Source organism: Canis aureus, chromosome 24 (assembly GCF_053574225.1).
Source record: "Canis aureus isolate CA01 chromosome 24, VMU_Caureus_v.1.0, whole genome shotgun sequence".
Lineage (NCBI taxonomy): Eukaryota > Metazoa > Chordata > Mammalia > Carnivora > Canidae > Canis > Canis aureus.
This window is the reverse complement of record NC_135634.1, coordinates 21,809,042-21,834,054: the sequence shown is the minus strand read 5'-3', so window position 1 is coordinate 21,834,054 and position 25,013 is coordinate 21,809,042. Positions and strand designations below refer to the sequence as shown.

General features: G+C 39.8%; 1 long non-coding RNA gene across 1 annotated transcript in view; it reads right to left on the bottom strand.

Moving 5' to 3' along the window:
* The window catches only part of LOC144295902 (uncharacterized), a 63,189-nt gene that overhangs the window by 4,297 nt on the left and 33,879 nt on the right, over nt 1–25,013 (bottom strand). The window lies entirely within an intron of this gene.

Genomic DNA, 25,013 nt, shown 5'->3' with positions numbered 1-25,013 from the left:
GATAAGGGAAGGTGTAAAGCCACACACAGAGCAATTCCTTTGAATTCTATCAGTGCTTGGAATTGTTTTAACAAATATTTATTGAACAACCACTATGACCAAGGTACTGTGAAAGACACTGCATGTACAATAACTAATAAGACAGAATAGTTTTGGAGATAGACAAATGAGAAGGTTAATTCTGAAGAATGTACTAGGTTCATGTTCCATAAGACAATTTGAGCCCAAAAATAGGGAGGCTTCCTGGAGGTAGAAATCTCCAAGCTGTTATCTGAAGGATGAGTTGGAATGAGCCAGGTGAAGAAGGAAGTATAGACAGAGATGTGACTATAGAGTTACATAAGGACCAGATAATGAAAGTCCTGAAAGATCATGCTAAGGATTTGTTCTTTAACATGTATAGTGAGAATCCTAGTGCCTACTACATAATAAGTTCTCAGTAAATTTTATCCTGTATAATTTATTCTAGGGTCAATAGAAAGTCAATGAAGGATTTTTTTTTTTTCCAGAGAAGGATTTTAAGTGGTGTATGTGTGTCAGGAAGGGTGTATGGACATAATAAGATTTGCATTTTGCAAGCTCCCTGTGACTACAAGGAGGAAAACAGATTGTAGAGTATTAACATTAGAAGTAGTGAGGTAGTGTAGAAACCTAATGCAGTAATCTTTAAAAATATGACAGTGGAGTGGAAGAGTGGCAACATAGAAAGGGGGAGTGATAAAGTGTTACAGATGGCTATAAGGTGAAAAAAAGAGTAGTGTCAAAGATGACACTGAGTTTCCTAGTGGAGCAAATAAGTGGGTATTGGTGCCATTCCCCAAAATAGGGAACACTAGAGGAAAAGGAGGGCAAGAAGAGAGGGGAAAATGATGCTTTCTATTTTTGCAATGTCCAGCTTCACTGCCTGGGACATGAAGGCAGCTGGGCATAGGCTGAAACTAATGAGAAAATCTGGACCAGAAATATTACTTTTGGAACTTGTCAGCCTTTGGAGAGTAATTCAATCCATGGGATTGGATGAAAGCATCCTGTGAGGTTAAGAAGAGAAGCAGGCCTACGGGAAAACCCTCAGGATGAAGAGAGGAACAAGAGTTGCTGAACAAAATCAAGACTCCAAAAAAGTAGGATACAACCCAGAGAGTGTGTGTTATGGAAGCTGAGGGAGGAGAATATTTCAAGAACAGAGTGTTTCTGATTTTGTTGGAAATTCAAATAAGATTAAGAATTTTAAAAATTCTCTTTGCTATACCACTTTCTTAGTATTATTGAACCTACTATTTGCCTTCTTGGAAAAATCACACCCTTCAAACTCTCTGTTCTTAGCATTTTTTTACTTTTCTTGACTTTATTTGCCTCTTTACATAGCTTGAATCTCATCATCGCACATGATATGTGTGATAAAATGCGATAAAATGGTATTTTAACTTCATTCTTACTGTTTGTCAGTAGTTTTAAATTGATCTATGATAAACAATATAGCCCAATCTTCTATTTATTATCTTTTTCTCCCCCTATTTTCACTTCTATTCAGCATCTATAACATTCTCCATAGTACCTATTTCAAATATTTTCCACTTTCCTCAAAGCACGAATCCCTCCTCAACACTCAGGCTTAGGAAATAGTATCACTTCCTATTTGTCAGGAAGATCCACTGATGAGGACTCTCTTAGAAACTTTCCGTCTTCACACTTTAAAACTTCTCTTACTTTCTTTTTTTATTTTTTTTAATTTTTATTTATTTATGATAGTTACACACAGAGAGAGAGAGAGAGAGAGAGGCAGAGAAACAGGCAGAGGGAGAAGCAGGCTCCATGCACCGGGAGCCCGATGTGGGACTCGATCCTGGGTCTCCAGGATCGCGCCCTGGGCCAAAGGCAGGCGCCAAACCGCTGCGCCACCCAGGGATCCCAACTTCTCTTACTTTCTTCAATTACTTCCCTCTTCCTATATATTTAAGATGAAAAGTCCTCTTTTCCAAATCTAACTTACATGTGACCTTAACCACTGCCCACCAGTTATCCCTGACCTATCTCTAATGATTGATATTTTTCCATTACTCTGGTCTTTGCCTTACACACTATAAATAAATTCAAGTCTTCTGTGACAAACCAAGTCTAAGATGGTCCCTATAATGCCCACCTCCTGGTATTCATGACCTTGTGCGTTCCCTGCCCTTGAGTGCAGGTGGTACCTGTGACTTGTTCTCTAACAATTAGAATATGGCAAATGTGACAGGATGTACATAATTACATGTATGTGATTAAAATACATAATGCCTGTCTTCTAAAGACACTCATTTTCTCTTGCTGGCTTTCAGAAAGCAAGTGCATGCTGGGAAGTCTCATGTGGCAAGGAACTAAGAGTGGCCTCCAGCCAACAGCCACCAAAACTGTGGGCCTTGGTCCAATACCCCACAAGGAACTGAGTGCTGCTAAAAGCTATGACAGCCTGGAAGTGGGCTGTCCCCCAGTTAAGCATTAGATGAGACTGCAGCCCCAAACAACACTTTGCAGCTTTGTAAGATCCTCATGGCAGAGGATCAACTTGGCCATGCCTAGACTCCTGATCCACAGAAACTAAAATCATAATGGTTGTGGTTTTAGGCTACAAGTTTGAGGTCATATTGGTACACAGTACTACATAATCTATATTCTCATCTATATCCTAGGAAAGCCCTTCCCTAAAACGTCTGTGCTCTCAAACAATGACCATTATACTCTTTTCCCCTTTATTATAATATTTACTATAATATAAATAATATAAATAGTATATATTAACCACATCTACCTTCTCATCACCCACCCTGTGGCAAATTAAAAATGGTTTCAAATTCTTGGCTACTTCTCCCATTGAGAAGTAGAGTCTATTTCTCAAACTCGTGAATCTGGCTTGAATCCAGCTGGCCTTGTGGCTTGCTTTTTACTATAAGAATATGGTTGAAATAAGGTTAAATTCAGAGTGTGGCTTCAGAGATCTAGGGTTCTGACTTTTATGTACTTGAAATATACCTTCTTACAATCCCACTGCTATGCTGTGAGAAACTCAGTTCTCATGGATAAACTCTCTACCTATATTGGATAACCAGTACTTTTGGCCAACAGCCAGCACTCACTGTCATGTGAGTGAGCCACTTTGGATATTTCTGGCCAATCAAACCTCCCATAACTCCAGCCTCTCAGGCCCCAGTTAACACCAGATGGAGCTGAAGAATTACCCAGCTGAACCAAATCAATTCACAGAAGTGTGAGAAACATTAAAGGATGCTATTATTTTAAGACTATATCTGGAGTTGTTTGTTAATCAGCAACAGGTAAACACAGAGCTTCTCATCTTTACTTCTCCAGTGAAATAGTTCCTTTAAAGATCAACAGTGACCTTAGTCTCAAAGTTCAGTGGCCTTTCCTCAGCCTTTTCCTTTCTTGACAGTTCCAAGGTATGTGACACTAGTGAAATTCTTTCTTTATGCCTTCTTCTCTTTTCATTTCTATGATATAGCCTAGGACTCAATTTCTTCTCCATATGCCCTAAACCTAGATGTTCCCCAAGGTACTAGACTTGAACATTTCTCTCTAAACCCTCTTTCCTGGTAGTTTCATCAAATCCCATTGTTTTAAATATCACCTCTATGCAGATAATGTTCAAATCCTTTAAGAGAAATAATAATTAGAAGCTCAAGGTTTGGAAATGGGCCAGACAGGGCTTTAATCCTGAATCTGCCAATTACTAGCCATGTGACATTGAAGTGAACCACTGAAGTAGTTTATCCTCTCTAAACCTCCATTTTCTCCTGTCTTAAATCTGGATAATAATAGCATCTTGCTCATGGAGATATCACTTGAGCCTGCCACAGAATAAACACTCAGCAAATCAGTGCTTTCCAATATTTTACAGTTTTTCATACCACTGCTTACATAAGCAAAATGATAATGTTTGTATGCACTCTAGGGTAAATGGAGACAGCTGCTCAGGTCAAAGACAATTGGCTCAAGGTCTCTGGCCTCTCCATCTTCCCAACCCCTCCCCACCCGGTAGCCTTTCCCCAGGGGATGATCAATACTTAGGCCCAATATTGGCACACCAATGGGAAGCTTTACAGTAAATAGGAGCAATTATTATCTTCTGTCTGGGCATGATCTCTCTCCAGGCCCTCTCTACTGGATACCTCCCACCACCTCCACCTCAAAAACTAGATGGTGATTCTTAAAGTGAGGTCCCTTGGTCAGCAGCATAGTATCACTTGAGAACCTATTAGAAATGTAAATTTCTAACTCAACCCATACCCACTGAATCAGCAACCCTGGGGATGGAACCAGCAACATGTGTTTTAACAAATCCTACAGTGATTCTGCTACAGACTGAAGTTTGAGAACCAAGGACTGGTAGCGATTTCTACTTAGAATAGCCAAAACCGCTTCTCTCTCTCTCAGATTGCAATTTGGCCACCCTCCCAGTGGCCTTGGGCCAAAACCTCAGATTCATTCTTTTTTTTTTTTTTTTTAAGATTCTATTTATTTATTCATGAGAGACAGAGAGAGAGAGAGAGAGAGAGAGAGAGGCAGAGACACAGACAGAGGGAGAAGCAGGCCCCATGCAGGAAGTCCGATGTGGGACTTGATCCTGGGACTCCAGGATCACACCATGCTGAGCCAAAGGCAGATGCTCAACCGCTGAGCCACCCAGGCATCCCATCGTTCTTGACTCCTTCATCCTACTTGCCTTCTGTATCTAGTAGGTCACCAATCCTGTCTTTGCCTCTAATAACATTATTCACATCTCTTCTCTCTGTTCCTATCACCATGCCCCACTGAGGTGGAATTGGCCAGTTTCCCCCCAAACCAGATCATTTAAAATCCAATTTGCCTATGACCAATTCCACAAATAGCCAGTTAGGATAAAGCAAATTTAATTTAAAAAATACATTAAGATTAAATTAATATTTAATTCAGTATTAATGAAAATATAACTAAAATATAATTAATGATACTTCTATATTAACATTTTTAAATCATAGGTAGAAATATTAAGTAAAAATTAATTTTAATTTAAAAACTAATTTCATATGGTCAAATTTGCCCATTCTTTTCCTCATGACTTCCATTGCCATTTCTAAGTTTACTGTGTCCTTGCCCGTCCTGATGTCTGATAAATACTTAATCCTATTTTTCCAGTTTTTCTACATTTTCATTTTCTCACATTTAACTCGAATTATCTGTGGTTTATTTTGGTTTTTGGTGTAAAGTGAAGGTCAAATTACATGCCCACTTACTGCAAAAGGGGAAACGCTCCTCATTTACAAGTTTAAGTTCTTAGCCACTTATATTTTATTCCCCTCCAGGCCAAGCATAAAGATCAAAGAAGATAACCAGGATGCGCAAAGTGCCGTGGTTGCTGTTTCACAAGTGAGTAGTTGTTCCACTTTCTACCTTTGATTGACTTTCCCTGCAGGACCTTCCTTTCTTATTAGTAGCTTAAAATGGGTTTATTTACCTGAAACTAAGGCAAAAACGTCCTTGGACAAATTAGCTTGAAAATCCTTAAATGCCAAAAATTAATGTTAGGACTCCATCTTCCCTTTCTCAGAGGTAGTTTCTTCCCCTGCCCAGGGAAGGAGGTAGGAAGAAGGAGGGAGTGGCATAGAAGTCACAAGGTAAGAGGGAATGCCAGGTCCAGCCCTTCTGCCTTCATAGAATGCATAAAAGAGAAAGCCGGGATTGGGGAGACAAGGGTCAGACAAAAGTGGGAAAACTCCCTTCCAGGCCGATTTCCTGAAGGGGAGCAGTATTGCACAAGAGAGAAGAGCTAAAACCAGAGCAGTGCAGGGTGGTCCAGGCAACAGGCATACCTGCAGCTGGATAAAAATGCAGGGTCAGGGACGCCTGGGTGGCTCAGCGGTTGGGCGGCTGCCTTTGGCTCAGGGTGTGATCCTGGAGTCCCAGGATCGAGTCCCACATCAGGCTCCCTGCATGGAGCCTGCTTCTCTCTCTGCCTGTGTCTCTGCCTCTCTCTCTCTGTGTCTTTCATCAATAAATAAATAAAATCTTTTAAAAAAATGCAGGGTCATCTGGTTTGATGAGGAGAGCCTGATTACCACTCTTGAACCGCCTACCACTCCTGTGTAACATGAGGAAAAGTTCTTTCATATGCCAGGACTAAGAGGAAGGCCATGGAATTGAGAACAGTGGGCCTGAGCTGGGAGCTGTCACAGCAAGGGGAAAGGTGCCTGTGAAGAACTTCAGAGGGCTTGCTGGAGATTGTTGCTGAGACTCAGAGTAACCACTTATGCTCTCAGAATCAGCAGGGGAAGGATGAGCAGGGTTGCCAGGACCTGATGGAGCCAAGAGGAAACCAAAAGTTCCTCCCTTTGTCACATGGGCTCTGGCAGAAGGCCAGGAAGCAGGTAAATCCCCCATGAATACCAGCAAGGCTCCAGAGGACAACAAGAAGGTCTAGCCTAGAAACCCCTTCCTCTTTGCCAGCATGTCACACTCTTGGGCTCTATATATCCAAGGAGGATAAGAGAAAGAAAGAAGACATCTGAATGACTCATCATTTCCCAAGAGAGTGAGTCACCTGAAAAAGGCCACTGAAACCCACAGACACAGAGGGCCTGGCTGTGGCCCCTGCTTCCCCTGACTATCACTATCCAGCAGCATGAGAGTGGGTGAGGAAAATTAGATTATAGAAAACAAAGAATTGTATTTTCTTTGGACATCTGAGTAGTGGGTATATTTAAATTATCAACTCCCACCACATAATAAAAGTAGAAAATGCATCTAAAAGCTTGTAAAAAGGCAGAAAGGTCTGGAAACTTCCTACTGTAAATAAACTGTCCATTTTCCCCCCCACAAAATAATGCCAACTTGCTTAAATTGGTTTTTAAATTATTAAATAGTTAATAAAAACTAATATAATATGTGGAATACATGGAAAATAGTGATTCAACAAAAACCCACATACCCATGAGCCTTTTTATTATTAGTTTCAGAGGTAGAGTACAGTGATTGATCAGTTGCGTATAACACCCAGTGCTCATTACATCAAGTGCCCTCCTCAATGCTCATCACCCAATTATCCCTCCCCACCTCACCTACCCAGAAACCCTCAGTTTGTTTCCTAGAGTTCAGCATCTCCTATGGTTTGCCTCCCTCTCAATTTTGTTCTTACTTTGTTTTTCCTTCCCTTCCCATATGTTCATCGGTTTCTTAAATTTCACATGAATGAAATTATATAATTATTTTTCTCTGAGTGACTTATTCTGCTTAGCTAATCCCATCTAGTTCTATCCATGTCCTCACAAATGTCAAGATTTCATTCTCTTTGATGGCTGAGTGATATTCGTGTGTGTGTGTGTGTGTGTGTGTGTGTATGTATGTGTATGTATTTATGTGTATTTCCATAGTTTGTATTTATGTCTATTTCCATGGTTTGGCTATTGTGGACACTGCTGCTATGAACATTGGAGTGCGGGTGCCCCTTCAAATCACTATGTTTGTATGCTTTGGTAAATACCTAGTAGTGCAATTGCTGGATCATAGGGTAATACTATTTTTAACTTTTTGAGGAACCTTCACACTTTTCCAGAGTGACTACACCAGTTTGCATTCCCACAAAAGTGTAAGAGGGTTCCCCTCTCTCCCCATTCTCACCCCTCCTGTTTATAAAAAAGGACACCCCCATAACTCTGATGGCCCTCCCAGCCATCCTTCCCCAGCCCCAATCCCTTGCTCCCCTTACAAGGAACCACTCTTCTGGGTTCTAAATTCATCATTTCTTTGTTTTTCTTAATAGTTTTACTACATATATTTGTTTCCCTAAATAATATATAGTTCAGTTTTGCAGTTTTTTAAAACTTTATATGGATATAGGATTGTATGCATTCTTTGGGGGACTTTCTTTAGTCAGCATTTTGTTCAGATGCTTCCATGAGGTTGTAAGTGTAGAGGAGGAAAAAGTTTTCCTTACCCTCTTAAGGTCCCTTCCTAGGTCTAAAAATTATACTGACAAAGATAGATTGACAGGGGAAATGCATACATTTAGCTAATATAAGTTTTATGTGACATAAGAGCCTTCATAAGAAAAAGAAGACCCAAAGAAACAGACACATATTTTATGCTTGGTTTGATGAAAAGTGGACAGTCATGGAGGAATATGACAGGTTGATGAATATGAGGTCAGAGTAGTAAACTGGGGGAAACAGCAAGGCCTGTATTTGGGGATTCTTCTTGGCAAACCTGTATCTTCAGAGATAAGATGTAACCTTGCTCCAGGGACAGGTAGTCAGGGCACCTCTCAAATAAGGCTTTTACTACCTGTTTAAGGGAATAAAGGGGAGGCAGGAGGAGATCAGAGTGGCCTTCCTGTTTTTGCTGTTTTCTCAAAACCCTTCAGCCTAAAATATTCAATATGTCAAATGCCATATTTGAAGGTAGCATGCTCTAAACCTTTTCATAAGTAACTGAAAGTCATTCACTTTCCTTGCTGATTAATCTTTTAGTGCATCTGTACCACAATTTATTCATCTACATTTGGGCTGTTCCCAGTCATTTGATATTATCAACAGTACTGCTCTGAACATTCTTGTACATGTTTTGGAATTCATGATCCAAGAGATTCTTTAAGGTGTATTCCCTAGGCAGGGACAGTATGAAACATATGCAGTCATATAGGGCCCTGCATTCGGGAGGACACTGCACTTGCTTTAAAGCTCTACCATTCCATCTCGAATTCTTAATTTCTGAATAAGGGGTTTTGCATTTTTATTTTGCACCAAGACTCATAAAGATGTAATTGGTCCTATCCGAGAATAGACTTTTTCAGTCATGTTTAGTATACTTTGGGCAGTTGTTAAATATGCAAATGGTTTTCCAAAGATTGTTAAGCACATTTACATTCCCATCAGGAGGGGAGGAAAGTTCACATTTCCTTGCCCACACTGATTGTCCAACATTTTCATTTTTGTCAATGTGATGGATATGAAATGCATTTCATTGTATTATTTTTAATTAGATTTTTCATTTTGAGATCATTATAGATTCACATGCAGTTGTTAGAAACAATATAGAGAAATCGCTAGAGCCCTCCACTCAGGTTTCCCAATGGCAACATCCTGAAAAACTTCAGTGCAATATCACAATCAAGACCTACTGACATGGATTCAATCCACTGATCCTATTCAGATTTCCCCACTCTTATTTGTTCTCATTTGTGTGTATGTGTGTTTATTTAGTTCTGTGTAATTTCACATGTAAATTTGTATATCCACCTCCGTAGAAAAGTTAAAGAACATTTCCATCATCACAAGGATCCTGTGCCACCATATTTAACCATTACCACCTACCTCATACCCCCAACCTTTCCTTTAACTATTCTTACTCCCATCCCTAACTCCTGACAGCTGTCAATCTATTACCCATTTCAACAATTGTTTTTCATTTCGAGAATGTTATATAAATGGAATCATTTCTTAACAAGACACAGCCCTATCCTCTACCCTGTCCTCTCCGTTGGCTGTCTAGCTGCCAAACAGTTCTAATAGGTTTTCATTACATCCAAAAGAAAGTTAATGCCTCAGCCCAGCCCAGCCCCTAGAATTCCAGTCTCTAGTGATGTCATCCTTCCCACCACTACTGTGGTAGGCAGAACAGTCCCCATGTTCACACCCCAATCTGTGGAGCCTGTGAATATATTACCTTCCATGGCAAATGAGACTTTACAGATGTGATTTGAGGTATGAGCCCTAAGTAAGGAGATCATCACGGATTATCTGGTAGCTCCAAACTAATTACATGAGCCTTAAAAGCAAAGAACTTTCTCTAGCTAGAGGCAAGAGAGATGAAGCGGAAGGGGAGGTAAGAAAGACAGGAGGTCTAACAAGGACTCAACTTGCCACTGCTGGCTTTGCCCAATTAAAAGGACCACAAACAGGGAATGTGAACAGCCCCTGGAAGCTGGAACTGACCTTTAGCTGACAACAGTCACCCGGGAAACAGGGACCTCAGTCATATAAATACATGGAGCCAAATTCTACCAATGACCTGAATGAGGCTGGAAGCAAATTCTTCCCCAGAACCTCCATGTTAGGATCCAGGCCAGCCAGCACCTTGATTTCAGCCCTGTGAGACCCAGAGCTGAAAAGCCATTGAGCACACCTAGACTTTTGACCTAAAAAACTGTGAGATAATAAAATGTAGTTGTTTAAAATAAAATCTGTACTAATTTGTTGCAGCAACAATAGAAAATTAATACACGTGCCTCTTAGTGAGAACTCTGAACTCAGGCAGGTGTGTTCAAACCTATCTTTCTAACTTAGCCGTTCAACCTCTCTGAGTTTTTATTTCCTCATCATTGAAAAGGACTGTAAATTCTTGTTTAGCTTAGCTTACAGGGGTCCTGGGGGGAATTCAATGTAATAACTTACATAAATGCCTCATGTATTTGCAAGATTTACAAGAAATAATGTCCTTACACATACACTTTCCCACAAGACAAGGCCTTTGTCTTGCCTCTTACACTCTGATTTCTTCACATCTGACGGCTGCCCATTCTCCAAGGCCCTGCTGGAATGTCACCTCTTACACAAAGCTGTCATTCACCAACTACAAGTAACATCCTCCTTGAATGAAATCTTGCAGCATACCATCTTTATCTCTCTAGGTCAGGACAAAATTAGAGCTCAGGCCTCTTCTTTCTGTAGAATTTTAGGGCATAACAGAAAGGAAATGCAGAACTTTAAAAGTTCCTATTAGCACTCTTCCGTTCTATCACTGAGCTCTGGGAGGACGGGTGAGAAGCCACCAACTGCCCCAAAGAAAGTACTCTACCAATTCTCTGAGTCCCACTCATTGCCTGTAGGACCAAAACTGTATATTAGGATTGAGAAGTGTTATGACTGAATTGTGTTCCCCCCAAATTCAAATGTTGAAGCCCTAACCTCCAGTACCTCAGAATGCGGCTGTATTTCAAAACAAGGTCTTTAAAGTGATGACTAATTAAAATGAGGCCATTAGGGTTGGCTCTAATCCAATCTGCATGCTGCTCTTGTAAGAAGAGGAAGTATGGACACACAAAGAAGGAGACATCAGGATTCATGCACAGAGGAGACCATGGCCTCACAGGGAGAAGACAGCTCTCTGCAAGAAGAGAGGCCTCAGATGAAAGCAAATCTGCCAACATCTTGATCTTGGACTTCTAGCCTCTAGAACTGTAAAACAGACCTTTCTGTTATTTAAACCATCCAGTCTGTGGTATTTTGTTATGGTGGCCCTAGCAGACTAACACAGGAAGAATAAAGCTGCAATAAACACCTGATAATTGGTAATTGTTCAATCATGGCAAAGTGTACTTGGCTTTGTTTAGAGTTGGTTTTACATTTGAGAACTTATGGGTTTTTTTTTTTTAATTTTTTGTTTTTTTTAAGATTTTAGTTCTTTATTCATGAGAGATGGAGAAAGAGGCAGAGACACAGGCAGAGGGAGAAGCAGGCTCCATGCAGGGAGCCCAATGAGGGACTCAATCCCAGGTCTCCAAGATCATGCCCTGGGCTGAAGGCAGGCACCAAACCACTGAGCCACCCAGGGGTCCCGAGAACTTATCTTTTTAAATATACTATGTATATTTATGAAAACAGATCTTCAAGGTTCATCATGAAGATTTTAGAGTAAGACTCCAGGATAAAACATGAATCTAACATAACCAACAGGTATTTAAATCACTCCCTTTGCAGAATGGAATTCTAGTCCAAAGTACAAGATAAAGAACTAAGTTAAAGCTGAGATAGTCCACAATTCTCTAAGGAATCCCTTTCTATCATAATCAAAACCCAGAATCAGGTGCTTAACCAAATGAGCCACCCAGATACCCCTGTGCTTTTCTGTTTTATCACAAACTACAAAAGGGGGCAGCCTCATTGCTATCCTTTCTAACACACTGGTACAAACAGACAAATAGGTACAAATGACCTATGAATAGTATCCTTTCCTCTCCAAACCACCCTCTTTCTCTATCTCTTCCCACATTATTGGTATAAAAGAATTAGCCTGAAATGTACAATTTCTAAATTATGCTCAAATCATTAAGAATTTATTCACATACTGTTTCTCTCCTTGGAGAGTCTATAAGCTTCTGGGAACAAGGATTGTGATCTCTTGTTTACTCTTGATCCCCAGTGACAAGCACAGTGCTTGGTACAGAAGAGGTGGGTAATAAATACTTGCTTAATGAATGAAATCCAGTTCCCAAGAAAAATACCACAGAGCCTTAGAGAGGAAAGGAATGCTCTAATAAATCACCTTCCATCCCACTTATTTGTTTCTATAGGCCCAGTCTGAATTCTTTGGACTCTATAAATATCTGAGCATTCTAAATATGCATAGTTTGAGCAGAATCAAATCCAGTTTCTTCCTGGCTTTCTAACAGCAAAGTGAGACCCAAATCAATATTTGTTTCCTCTTCTTTTTCTTCATTTATGACCCATCCTCTGCCTGGGAAGACCTTCTCCTTTTCTCTGCTTTTTCAGATTCTCTGTCTTCATGTGTCAGAGAATGATCCTCTTTTTTTCATCAAGCCTAGACCAACTATTGTATTTCACACTGATCTTTCCCTCTAAATTTCTATTGTAATTATTAGCATATATAATTCTCCTTTTGTTGATTTGTGTTGCTCACACACACATCCCACTACAGAATACGCTCAGTAACTCGTGTCTGTAACAGTACCTAACACATGCTACTTAATACACAGCAGGAACTCAATACTTGCTTATTAATTGCTTTGTCTAAAGTGAGAGGAAAATATTCACCCATGTACTCACATCTCTCTTACCTTCCTTCTTGATTCTTCCCAAAAGGCAAAAATGCCAAATTCACTGGTCCTACTGCAGAACACTGATGGGACAACATTGACTTTGAAGGGATGACTTTTTAAATTTTTTTTTTTTTTTTATGATAGGCACACAGTGAGAGAGAGAGAGAGGCAGAGACACAGGCAGAGGGAGAAGCAGGCTCCATGCACTGGGAGCCCGAAGTGGGATTCGATCCCGGGTCTCCAGGATCGCGCCCTGGGCCAAAGGCAGGCGCCAAACCGCTGCGCCACCCAGGGATCCCGAAGGGATGACTTTTTAAAATTACTCATTTATTAAATTATTACTTACTGAAAAGCTCAATAAATAATGCTGGCTTATTGAGCAAGCCCAACACTGTTTCTGTCCTTGGGGATGTGGCAATGAATAGACTTGAAACTTCTATTGCAACAGGTGGTGATAATATGTACATCTCAACAAATGGGATCATCTTAGATTCAAGATGCTAAGAATAAAATAGAGTGGAGTAATGGGTCTGGGATGGAGGCGGCTTATTTAGTTTAAGGGATCAGAAAAGGCCTCTTTAAGGAGGTGTCAAGTTAGCTAAGTAAAAAGGAATCAGTCAAACAAAGATCAGATAAAGCAAGGCCAAGGAGACTGGAGCAGAGTCAGGGGTAGGGTGGAGGTAGTCAAGAATAGGAGCAAGAAGTGAACAGCCACTATGAAGAACCATGAGGACCATGATGGCCAGGTTGGCCAGGAGGTTGAGATTTTATTTGAAATGCAGTGGGAAGCCCCAAGAAGACTGCACAGAGGAATGGATGTGAATCGATTTGCATTTTATACCCTGACTCTTGGTGCTGAGAATGACTGTAGTAAAGCAAGAATGGAAGCAGGGCCAAAGTTACAACACTGTCCCAATAATCCAGGCAGAAATTGTGGAGGCCTGCACTAGTATAGTAGCATAAGAACAGTGAGAAGGGTATGAATTTAGAAGACATTTTGGTGGTAAAATCAAGAGGCCTTCTTGATGGACCAGATATTGTAGATGGGAGAAGGAAAAATGAGGAATTTAGGGCAAAACAGATTTTTAGCATAATCAATTGGGTATTATTAACTGATACAGGAAAGACTTGGGGATATGCACATTTAAAATAGGGCTTGGAGGGACACCTAGGTGGCTCAGTGGGTTAAGCCTCTGACTCTTGGTTTCAGCTCAGGTCATGATCTAAGGGTCTTGAGATCAAGCCCCACATCAGGCTCCATGCTAAATGCAGTCTCCTTGAGATTCTCTGCCTCTCCCTCAGCTTTTGTTCTCTTTCTCTCTCTTTCTCTCTCAAATAAATAAATCTTTAAAAAAATAAATAAAATAAGGGTTGGATATGGAGACCCCTGTCTTGGACACATTAATTTTAAGGTTACTTTGAGACATTCAGTTAAGGCCGTGCAGAAGGATCAATGATGCCACCATGTCTTAGAAACCAGCAGCCATTTCTTTCTTTCTGCATGCTACTTGGGCTGGCCGATCATTGCTTCAGTAAGGCAGTGGGCGGGGGGGGGGGGGGGGGGGGGGCTGTATCACATAGCTAGCCAGAGGTAAAGAGGGCAGAACTTCAATTTTGAGGATTCTGAAAGATTGAAAGCGCCACATCAGCCTCTAGTGTAAGCCACATACTCCATCTTAGGAGCACGGACATCTCATACCAAGGAATGTTACTTTGATTAGGACCAAAACCATATGATCCTAGAGCCTAGGTTTTTATCCCTCTATAACAGCCATTTATTATACAATTTATTGTATGTATTTTTGCACCCCCACCTATATGCAGCACACACAGGAAAAAGCTAGAAAGTACCTGTTGGTCACACAACTTGATCTTGAGGCTTGTTTTAATATTGTCTCACTCTCTGAAGTTACCCAAATCCTTTGTAGTGTACTGCCAAACCTCTTTTTCATGGGGTGAAATGATTCATGTTGAAGAGAGTAGGTGGTAGTATCATACTTAGATCAGACTCAAAAAGTATTTTAAAAAGCAAATGTGCTATTTCTTATTTGATGTTATTCTTTTTATGAATGATTCCCTTCAGAACTACACAGGAGGTGGCATCCTCTAGCTAAATACTCTCAAATAATATCCAGTTCCTAAACTCATCCTAGAAAAAAAGCCAGGGCTACTTTCATATAAAATTGCACTGTTTTCATTAATATACATCATAGCTAAAAGCCATCGGAAAATGAGATATTAAATCATGCTTATAGTGGACTATTTGCAAAATAATTTTAAAAGATCTTTATGATTATTTTAATGACCCCGCAATTAGTCTAGGTTGTGGGAAATTACCACCAGCATAATTGCCATTGTCAGATACCCTAATAACCCTTTGTAAAAATATCAACCATTAGGACAAAAAACTGAGAAAAGAAATGTCAAAGCAAGCACACGCAATATTTTCTTGGTTATTGATGGACATTAGGTGTTAGCAGACATTCTCATGGATCCCATCATGTATATCCTTAAATAAGCATCTATGTCAATATTTTTAATATTCATTTTATCTTTCACCAGCCTCTACCAGATAATTTAGTGAACATAGTATCCGGGGTGGTGGTGGGGGGGGGGATTGGCAAAGGCCTTCTTCTCTCTTTCATGAGAAATGGATCAAAACTGAAGCCTTCCCCAAAGGAGGTGCAATGCCTTCCTCAACAAGAATCTCTGTCCTTTCCTCATGTCGGTAGTTGTACAGAAGCTCTGCATTGTATCTCAAGAAGCTAGAAGAGTGTTCTATTTAAAAGCCTGAGGAAAATATATTTAGCATGAATCCTGATAGGAGTGAGAAGTCATCTTTCTGATAAGCCCTCCTCATCTGATTCCCCTCCTCCTGACATATCTCAGGACTTCTGAGAACACGAGGCAGCACTTTTCTGTGACCCAGATGTTGATACTCCGACTGGTACCCAGGGGCTTTGCAAAGATTTAAGTTTAAGATATGAATACAAGAAGAAACATCTTGCTCCCTCTCACTTTCCCTCACAGGTCACTGAAGTGCTTCTCTCTGCACCAAGTTAATTTTTTAAAGAGATCATTTCTGTGATCTTGTGTGACTTTTAAACCAAAGCCACTTCAGTGGAAGGAAGACAATTAAGAGCTTCTTTCTCTGTGTCTGTGGTTTTAATATTTACAACTCAGCTGTGCAGGATGAAGAGGTGGATGTAAAACAGAAAGCAAAGTAATGTTCACTGCTACTTATCCTTGGTATTTTACAGATCATCAGGAGGCAGTTCTGTGTGCCATGCCCATCTCTTTTACTCTCCACCCTCTTAACTAAAAATAACTTCCCTAAAAGCCAGCCTTGTCTTGCAGGTATTACACAATGTTGTTTTTAGTGTAATTTACGGGGAAGGATAATTATGCAGTGGCCATCAACTTTGCCTCACGATCATTTATCATAACTGAATATTTGTTGGTGATAATGTGCCACAGGAGACATATGGGGTTTCTGTTTCAATAAAGAAGAAGGATTTATGAAAGTTTGTCTCTGACTTTGATGAAGCAGAGGTCTACATGCCATCATAACAGAAATGCAGGCCACATTTTTTCAAGCTACCCCAGGGGAAAACAAAATGAACATGTAACAGTAACTCTTAAAAAAAAAAACCTCTGAGCATTTATGCTATAAATATTAATAGTATCTTCTAGTTATATAAACACTTAAGGGTTGCAAAGAGATTTCTTATTCATTGTTTCATTTATTCTCCACAACACTCTTGTAATAAAGGAAGAAATCTTATTTTTTTTCTATTTTCCAGATGTAACAATGGCTCAAGAGCCCAAGGTCATACAGCTGGTAAGTGGCCTGGGCTTGAACCTAGGTCTAGCACTTTCTCACTGTATTGTTAATAATGTGCTGTCCCCCAAATATAAGGCCAAGGTCTTTGTATTGCTTTTTCTAATAATTGTGACAGGCAAATATGGCATAAATATTCTGTAGCCCAGTCATCTTATGTCTAGTGCTGCACATTGCTTAAAAGGCCAGTTCCAGTTGGGGGTTCAGTTTATAAATGTGAACTAGACTGTTTTATTTAATTTGCCTATCTGGAGATCAAAATTGTGATCTTGATTACACTAGCACCATGCTTAAACTAGAATATTTTTTTCCAATTGCTGAAAAAGCTTTACAGGTATCTATCTACACTCTTGCTATGATGTAAACTTTGAAAAACAAAAATATGAACTCTGACCAGAATGGAGACACATGGCACTCCACTGATCATAGCAATTATTAAATATTTGTTAAATATTTGTTATGTTCTGCCCTAATGGTACTACACCCTCCTCTTGTCATTATCCATATTAGCCAAAGAAGTATTTTACAACCATTCTGCCCATTTGATTCATCCAAAGGGGAGGATGTGCTGATTTGGAGTGCTCTTAAAAGGATGGTAATTAATGGAATTGGAACGATTTATGCTAACCCAGATTACATACAGACCAGAGGTTTACCTCCCAGGATGGTGCTTTTGTAGTTTCCTAGTGTTACGCATTTCTTCTCACCAGACAGTGCAACAGGTTATCATGTGCATTCCATTTTTACTTTAAATGTTGGTCTTCAATTCTTCCCTATTTTATATGCAAGAGCTACACGATTTTGGTACTTTTTTTTTCCATACTGGGACTGATCATGAGGGAGGAAATCTATGGATTTGAATGGCAACCTTTCAGTTGCTGTTTTCAACAAACTGAGGGTTGCTGGAGGGGATGGGGGATGGGCAAAATGAGTGAAGAGGAGTGGGAAATACAGACTTCCAGTCACAAAATTAATAAGTCACAGGGATGAAAGGTACAGTATAGCAAATATAGTCAGTGGTATTGTTAATAGCATTGTATGGTGACAGATAGTAGCCACACTTGTGTAAGGATAGCATAACATATAAACTTGAATTACTATGTTACAAACTGTGCTTAAACTAATGTGATGTTGTCACCTACACTTTAAAAAAGGTTATTATCATCATTTTTTTTTTACCTAGAAGAGGTTTCTCTTATGTATCTTTGTTGTTCATATAACCTATTTTAGGCAAATAGATAAAGTGGACAACTCCGTCCAATAACCCTGAAATTAAAAACCTGTAGCAGTTCTCTGAGCAGCAACTGCTTCATCCCTGGGGGTATCAAGCATTGCAAATAGTTACAATGAAGAAAAAGGTGTATTAGTTTCTATTCCATTTTTTTTTAAATGTTGATACAAACATGACTCAGTCTTTCATAAACTGAAAATAAACACAAAAATCTCCCAGTGCTTCAAGACCAAAAATCAAAGTTTAAAGTTTCTCAAGACTGTTTTACCAGGTTTTTATCCCGACAACCTGATAATACTTGAAAATATTTGGTTTCACTCTTTTCTTCCTTCTTCCTTCCTTCCTTCCTCCACTCCTCCCTTTCTCTCTCACTCCCTTTCTTCTTGCCTCCCTCGCTCCCTTAATTTTTAAACCCTAGAGTGGACTAGGTGTATTTGTTTATTCTGCCTGTGTTCCATGTTTTCAAAAACTATTATAGATGCAATGATACCACATTCTGGAAAGTCTGGGAAACTGGAGAAAATGGTGGGGAAGGGAGCATCTGTGATTCCACTGTTGCTTCCAATAGCTACTAGCACTTTGCTCTATTTATTCTTAAATCTTCTAACAAAAATACTTGTTTTATTTTTTACTTTATTTGTATAATATGTGCATGTATATTCCTTTTTTTAAAAATAACATTTCTATTTTTTACATTTACCAATATAAAATTAGTGCTTTAAATAAGGTACTGTTTTTACTCATTCCTTCTAGAAATAGTTCTGATGGTTAGGGAAGGAAATAGAAGCACTGCCCCTTTAAAAATGGTATTAAGCCAGACAAGCTTGGTCAAGTCTAGTGATGCCAAACCATTAGATGAGCCTTCCACGGGGTCAGTGAAAAGACCTTTCTGCACATGGGAAAGTCTTATGTAACTGAAAGAGGAAGGGAGGAAGAATAGCTATTCTCCATCCACCTCTAATAAAACACAAGATTGGTCATAAATGATCATTTATTCAGACTCCCACTGGTAGTATAAATCCCATGACTTTATAATGCATATGTGGGGTACAACTCTCAATTTTAAGAATCCTTAAACTTTTCAATGGATTTAGCATAGAGTCCAACACGGAATAATTCACTTCCCTGACCCAAAATACCTATTATATAACTAAAGTTCTCTGGGTTGCAAATAATAGAACTCACTTCTGCTTAGCTTAAGAAAATTAAAAAAAAAAAAAAAAAGGTTGGCGGTTATTGGGAAGATATTGGAGAAACCCATGGAACTGAAGGATGAATTAAAGTCCATGGCCTCCTCTATAGAAAGCCATCATCAATGTAACTCAGCTTCATTTCTCCCAGGTCCAAATTTTAAGTCTCTGGATAAAAAATTAAAATGATGCACTTGGGGGCATGCAGGTACCTTGTACCAAAAAGCTTGTGGCAGGGGACAGTGTCATATGGAACTTCAGGGATGCTGGAAGGTCCTCTGAGTGATCTAGACAATGACCCCACGGAATCCGCTTCAGGGAAAGAGCTCCATCATCTCCTAAGCAACACATTTTATACTGAGTTCTTTTTACTAAACCTTTCTCATAGGCTAAATATGAAAATGATTGGGGCACGGGGTCCTGCTTTAAAGAATAGGAAACCAATATTGGGTGCAAATTCTGTGTAGAAAAAGATTAGTATAAGCATTCCAGAGTTCCAGAGGGAGAAATTCCTCTAGTCACTCAAATTCCAATGCCAGCTAAAGTCACATTTGGCCAGTAAAACAGTCATCCTTTTCCTAAAAGCCACTATAGAGAGTAGTGACAGCTTTTAGATCCTGCTCAGCAATCTGACAAGATGACACCTTCAGCTACATTCTCATGGTACAAAGTTTACAAACAGGAGGACTGGCAGCACAGTGTTCAAAGGCAGTCTCATCAATGAAGTCTTCCCCAGGCATCCAGCTAAATGTACTATCTACCTCAAAATCCTGCAGCGGTTGCCCTTGGGGCCTGACAGTACTGTAATGTGGTCTGTGAATCTACATGCTCCCCAATCTGATCACTAAGCCAAGTCAATAACATGTCTCACCCATATATTCTTTACTACTTTTAAATATGTGTCATTGTTATAATCAAGAAAGACATTTTGATTTCACAATAGCTTTATATAAATATAAATACATATTTCCTCAGTCAACAAATAATTCAAGTAGGTATTACATGTGGGGATCTGCCCCAAAAGTTTAATGTTAAAAAGGAGCCACTCAAGATGTCATGTGACAAGGAATAATATATAGAAGATCAGCAAATGACATGTTGCCAGCTAGACACAAATAATAGAGGACCCAAAGAGGGCCATGACAGATGTATTTTTCTTAGCAGCACCTGGCTATGGCTTTAGTAAGGATTAATTTGAAGCAAACTCCAGAACCATTTTTTATAACAACTGCACTTTGTGATAAGTAAAATTACATCACATAAAAGCTAGGTTCAAATTAACTGCTTGTTAAATATACATATTTTTTAACACATAGAATTTAACTTTATTAATTAAAAGTAATTAATAAAGTTATACTCACTAGAAATAAAAAAGAGTGGCTCAGCTCAAAAAAGTTGGGAATCACTTTAGTCTGTTCCATTACTACTGTCACAGACATGAACTTTTAAGTAGTCATTGTCATCATGTACATATTTTCTCCCTTATGTTTGTTGCCTCTCTTTGTCTACTTTGCACGCAGGAAGTGCTCAATAAATATTTTTTTCTGAAAGTTTGTACCTCCCCAAGGCAAAATGAAATTGTTAGGCAGAATCATTGGGGAGATTCAAAGTCTGGCTGGGTTCTTCCTTCCCACGCCTCTGCTTTGGGGTTTAGGCAATCTGGTTGCTGCTCTGAGCCACACCCTTCTCACCACTCATGCCTTCCCCCCTCCTCTACCCCACCCTCTGTGAGTCTGGCTTCCTCCTCCCTCACACAAGAACTTAGTTTTTCCAGTCTAGAACTAATAAAACAGTGGTTTTCCAAATCCAGCTGTGGGAAACATTTAAACCAGTAACTCATCTCTGTTTACAAGAATTTCATCTGTAAGGAAAGAAAAATCTAACAAGCCAGGATTTTTGTTAACCACTTAATTTCAGATTTAATGAGACATAGAGGAGATTATTAAACTTCCAATGAATTAGAGGTTACAATTGGCCCAAGGTACAATATTTAGCTTTGAAGGTGAATTTCAGTTCTGCTTTCCCTTTGGCTGAATTTGTGGTTTTCTTTATGGTAAGTGATGCTGACTTGAAATTTGATTTTGCTAAGTAATTTTTTTTTTTAGTAGATCTCTTGATGGCTAGACAATTGTTGAGCCATAAGGCAGGTACAGTTCTAAAGCTTTTTTTTTTTTTGCTTTTTTTTTTTTTTTTCAGACAAATGACTGTGCAGAGCAATATTTAGTTGTCACTGTCTGGAGCCTCGGTAGCAGGAGAAAGAGTCTGAGGCAGGGGCACGAGTTTTGCCCACTGAAATACAAGCACCTAGCCTGTACTATTCTGTAGCACACCATGTCCTCAGGTGTCAAGTCAAATCCCCATAAGGGTTGGCTTTAAAATCCAGACAGGCTAAATTCCATGAGTTTGCAAATGTCACAATTACATTTCAGGAACAACTTGAGACCCCAACAGCAACAGGAGCATCTTGTGTCCTGTTTCCTAATTCATAGCCTCATAGTGCTGTTAAAGCCTTCATTTCTGTTTATGCTTTAAAAGAGAAATTATAGTATATATCAGCATGGTGATCACCTGGCCAAAGTGGAATCATGCTATAGACCAGTAAAACTGTACATTCTGATTCCAGACAATGATTTCAATTCATTCTCTACTTTCCTTCCCATCACCCTACACTCTCTGCAGCCCCTCCCTCTCTCTCTCTCTCCCTCCCTCTGTCCCCCTCTCCATCTCTCTCTATCCCCATCTCTATCTCTTCTCTATTCCCAATGCAATTCGCAATAGGATTGCAGGCTTCCTGGACCTCAAGAATCCAAGTAAATAGCTAAGAGTCTCGAAGCACCACTTAGAGTCAATCAGAGTTATTTGTATGCAGAGCAATCATTTCCCACCAAAGAAAAAGAACAAATTCAGGAACTTTCAGAGGGGAAATTAAAGGATTTTTGTTTTTGTTTTTATCCTAGGGTTCTGAATAGTATCTAAATCACAACCTTCTTAAGTGCTTGATATTTTAGGTCTAAGATGTCTTGCCTGTCCCACTGAAATATTAAGTCACTAGATCAATGAAAATATAGTTAGGACACATTATAATAAATAATAATGATGGTAGATCAGAGGGTTTTTTGAACTTCAGAAGATGGCGGAGTAGGAGGACCCTGAGCTCACCCTGTTCTACGTTTTCAACTAGATATCATCCATGCCCAAGTCAGTAAACCAGAGAGCAATCCAAAGACTGGCAGAACAAATTCCACAACTAAATATAGAGAAGAAGCTGCAGCTGAAAGGTTAGGAAGGTCAGAAAAGCTGATGGAGGCTGCCTGCAGGAGGGAGGAAGATGAGGCAGAGAACAGAGAGGCAGAGAACAAGCCCTCATACCAGGGAATTCACATGGGGAAAACAAGTACCCATAAGGTTTGGCTTTAAAATCCAGAGGGGCTAAATTCCATGAGTTTGCAAAACCAGTGGGACTTGGACCTGGAGTTTTAAGTCAGCTGACTCAGCACTGGGCGAGTGACAGCTGGGTCTCTGCCCTTAAAGAGAGAATAGCCTGCAGAGGAGCAAGGTAAAAAAAAAAAAAAAAATGGCAGTTTGCACAATGTAGGCTGGGGGCAGAAAATAGGACACAAATCTGTTCATACTGATTTTGAGATGGGTTGGGAGATGTCTTTGAAAATGAAGGAGCTGGCAGTCTCCATTTTCCTCTCCTGTCTCCAGCATAAACACAGAGCCACCTGTGGGAAGGGGGCTGCAGAGACAATTGTAGCCTCTGCCCAGGGCTCAGGGCAAATTTTGTGAAAGCTGCAGGCAAGTCCTACCCGGCCTCAGTGCAGAGCCCAGCCACGTACCCCCAGGCGCCGTCATCATGCATAGCACCCAGCCACCAGGTGCACAGCCTCTGCACTGCATCCAGGCCCAGCAGTACTTCATGGGGTCTGGCAAAGGCTAGTGACCCAAAGCAAATTTTGCTAACACCACCACTCCAATCCCAAGTTCCTGGAAGGATCCTCCCTCAGAGCTGGCCTGCCTGAGTCCCACTAACACCACAGAGAGCAAGCACAGTCCACAACAAGGTGAGAGTCAGTGCATATGACTGCATTAAGAGGAAAAGTGACTCAGATACAACAGGGAGTAAGTACCATGAGGTTACTCTCCAGAAGCGCCAGGTTCTAGTCAACTGGGCACACTGTACTCTAGGGCACTGCAGGACCTCCTCTTCATGAAGTCACTATATTCAAGAGCAGAAGACAGCCTGGCTTTCTTCATACACAGAAACAGATACAGAGAGGTAGGCAAAATGAAGAGACAGAGGAATTTGTCCCAAATGAAAATGGAACAAGGCAATAGCCAGAGATCTAAGTGACACAGATATAAGTAACATGAATGATAGAGAATTTGAAGCAATGATCATAAGAATACTCACTGGACTTGAGAAAAGAGTGGAAGACATGGGTGACCCTTAATACAGAGATAAGGAATAACATAGCAGAGATAAAAGGCTTAGTTAATGAAGTGACAAACACACTTGATGGAATAAATTAAAGGATGGAAGAAGCAGAGGAATAAATCAGTGACCAAGAAGACAGAGTAATGGGAAGTGATCAAGCTGAACAAAAGAGAGAACAAAGAATTACACAAAATGAAAATAGGCTTTAAGAACTCAATGACTCCATCAAACATAATAACATTCATATTATAGAAATCCCAGAAGAAGAGAGAGAGAATGCTGGCAGAGAATATAGTTGAAGGAATAATAGCTGAAGACTTCCTTAATCTGGGAAGGAAACATATATCCAGATCCAGGAGGACAGAGAACTCAACAAAAGCAGGCCAATACCATCAAAAGTGAAAGAGGAAGAGACAGAAAATTTGATAACTAGGAATAAACTGATAACCTGCAAAGAAATTGAATCAGTAATCAAAAAACTCCCGAAAAGGGGCAGCCCGGGTGGCTCAGCGGTTTAGTGCTGCCTTCAGCCCAGGGTGTGATCCTGGAGACCCAGGATCGAGTCCCATGTCGGGCTCCCTGCATGGAGCCTGCTTCTCCCTCTGCCTATGTCTCTGCCTCTGTGTGTGTGTGTGTGTCTCTCATGAATAAATAAAATCTTAAAAAAAAAAAAAACTCCCAAAAAACAGAAGTCCAGGACCAGATGGTTTGTGTCACACTTGAATTTTACCAAACACTTAAAGATGAATTAACACTTATTCTTCTCAAACTATTCCAAAAAATAGGACTGGAAGAAAAATTTCCAAATTCATTCTATGAGGCCAGCATTATCCTAATACCAAAACCAGATAAATACACCACTAAAGAGAACTACAGAACAATATCCCTGAAAGACATGGATGCAAAAATGTGCAATAAAACACTAGCAAATCAAATCCAACAATATATTTAAAAAAATCATTCACCATGATCAAGTGGGATTTGTTCCTGAATGCCAAGTATGCATCAATATTCACAAATAAATGTCATATATTATATCAGTAAGACAACAGATAGGGATATCTGGGTGGCTCAGTGGTTGAACATCTACCTTTGGCTCAGGGCATGATCCTGGAATCCCAAATTGAGTCCCCCATCAGGTTCCCTACAGGGAGCCTGTTTCTTCCTCTGCCTATGTCTCTGCCTCTCTCTCTCTCTTTCTCTCTCTCTCTCTCTCTCTCTCTGTGTCTCATGAATAAATAAAATAAATCTTAAAAAAAAAAAAAGACAAAGGGTAAGAACCATATGATCATTGCAATACACACAGAAAAAGCATTTGACAAAGAACACCATCTATTCATGATAAACAAAAAAAAAACCTCAACAAAGTAGGTTTAGAGGGAACATACCTCAATATAATATAGGCCATAGATGAAAAACCCACAGCTAACATTTTCAATGAGAAAAAACAGAGTTTTTCCTTTAGGGTCAGGAACAAGACAAGGATGTCCACTCTCACCACTTTTATTCAA